This window comes from Muntiacus reevesi, chromosome 1, assembly GCF_963930625.1.
Source record: "Muntiacus reevesi chromosome 1, mMunRee1.1, whole genome shotgun sequence".
NCBI classification, from domain to species: Eukaryota; Metazoa; Chordata; class Mammalia; order Artiodactyla; family Cervidae; genus Muntiacus; species Muntiacus reevesi.
This window is the reverse complement of record NC_089249.1, coordinates 63,402,952-63,405,285: the sequence shown is the minus strand read 5'-3', so window position 1 is coordinate 63,405,285 and position 2,334 is coordinate 63,402,952. Positions and strand designations below refer to the sequence as shown.

Sequence of the window (2,334 nt, the reverse complement as noted above, 5' to 3'; positions counted from 1 at the left end):
CGTGAAGATCTTTTTTGCATAGTTCTTCTGTGTATTCTTGCCACCTCTTCTTAATATCTTTTGCTTCTGTTGGATCCATACCATTTGTGTCCTTTATTGAGCCCAGCTTTCCATGAAATATTCCCTTGTATCTCTAATTTTATTGAAGAGATCTCAAGAAAATGACCTTACAGTAAAACAATCAACACAGAGGATGAACAAATACCTTGAGAGATGCTGAAAAACTTTTTCTTTGACTGTTGGAGTCGAGTAACTAGCAGTTGCAGCAGTCAGAGACTTCCTAAACCCACTGCTGCAGTCTTGCTTGCTAAAGATGTTCCTGTGTACCTTTTTTCAAAATAACTTCCTACACCTCTTATATACCTTATGCAGTCCAGGAGCTCAAAGCAGTTGGAGGTGTGATGATTACTGCCTTTCACAACTGCAAGAAAGACAATAGACAAAGGGTATTGGGAAACTGGTGTTTAGATCACATCTAGTGATAATGTGTGAGTGCTCACTGTGTCCGACTCTTTGGACCCCATGGATTGTAGCCTGCCAGGCTCCTTCATCCGTGGATTTCTCCAGGCAAGAATACTGGAGTGGGTTGCCTTCTCCACCTCGTGATAAAAAAAGTCCAAAATGCATAGGGGATTGTTTGGAGCCCTGGAATGGTTCTTGGAATGATAACTTAGTGGATGCCAGCTTACTAGAGAGAGACCCTCTACAAGACATTTAGAAGAGACAAATGGGAGATCTGAAAAACAATGATTTTCACAGGGAATCAAACTCAAAGACCACCTTGAAATTTTCACATATATCATTTCATCCGTCAGACATGACTATTTGCAGTTGACTTTGCAAGTGTTTGGTTTAAAGTCTTCAGTTCCATGACCAGGACAAAAGATCCTGATTCTAAATTTTCTACCACTTAATGCCCAAACAGGAAGAAGGAGGATCTGTGCTGGAAATTTCTCTGAGACTGGCAGAGAAAGAAAATGCTCAGATATGCTATCCACAGCTTCTGATGCAGACCAGCTGGCATAGGCAGAACTTCGGGAGGATGGTCAATGGAAAGTTTTCACAGGAAATGAGTTAGCAACTTTCTTTGGGGGAGGGGTGAATATTTGGTTGCTGGAGGAAAAAAATCAATCAAGAATTTCTGATGTGAATAATTATATATTAGCCACCACAGTCTCCCCCAAAATTTTGAATTCAATTGCACTTTTTAAAAATTTTATTTAGAAAAAACATTACCAGATTTTAAATGGATTAGAAGTAGGATAAATGAGCTAGAAAATGAGAAAGAAATCATTTTTTAACTTTAAGAGTCTTCTGGTTTTCTGTGTGGAACTTCAGTTTTCAATAAAAATGGAGTGAGTACAGCTGTTGTTGTTGCTGAGATGTTACATTAACTGGAAACCATAGCCATAACATTGAGCCAGTAACCCATTAAGTTTTGTGAAAGATAGTCATGTTTCCAAAACTTCATATTTCTTGTGTTATGCTCTGACTACCAACAAAAGTATATTTGAAAGTCTTCACAATATTGATTCTCCAAAAGAATATCTACTATATTGCATACATGGGACATTATTTCTTAATACAACAGCAGCCAGCCTAGTAAGAAATCTGTGCCTGGGAATAAAAATAACCAAATGATTACATTTGTTACCAAACTCAGGTTCGGCCATTCAATGTTCAAAAGGCAATAATTAAGAAGCCAGTGTCAGCAGACAAGAAAGTTGTTTTAATTAGAAAAACCAGCAATTGCAGAGTGGACTCATGTCCCAAGACCAAATCCAAAGATTCTACTTGGCCATGACAGCCTTTAAAGGGAAAGGATACTCTTTCCTGAAGGGGAAATAATCTCAGTGATTCATTGAGGCAGGAGGTTGGGCTCCACAGTACTGTGTGCAGGCTGACTGACTCTCCCTTCAGCTCTTGTCTTGCCCACCTGATCTACCTGCAGGGTTGCTCACAGAGTTTCTGGAGGTAGAGTTAGTCATTCCTTAACTACTTAATTCTTTATTCTTACTTCTCTTTATCTAGGAAAAGAATAAACAGGTTAATTAAGTGCTTTGCAGGTTAGAGGGGAACAGAAATGGACAAAAGAACTGCTTTCACATTTGCTTTTCAAATGTCTTCAGACAAGGAGGAGAAAACCAAACGTTTCTGTGCAGAGAGGCGCACATCACCCAAGCAGAGTGACGGTGCCTTACTGAAGAAGTATTGGAGGAACTCATTGAGGCGCCTCAGTTAGCTACTCGAGTGATCAACGGAAAGGGACGGTTTCACTCGAGCCAATTTCAGGGTTACAACCCAGGAGGCTCTTTCAGAGAGCTCCGAACGCTC

General features: G+C 39.9%; 1 pseudogene; it reads left to right on the top strand.

Annotated features, from left to right (window-relative positions):
- Window positions 1-213: 213 nt before the first annotated feature.
- On the top strand, window positions 214-1,694 carry LOC136170977 (glucose 1,6-bisphosphate synthase pseudogene; annotated as a pseudogene).
- Window positions 1,695-2,334: the final 640 nt, after the last annotated feature.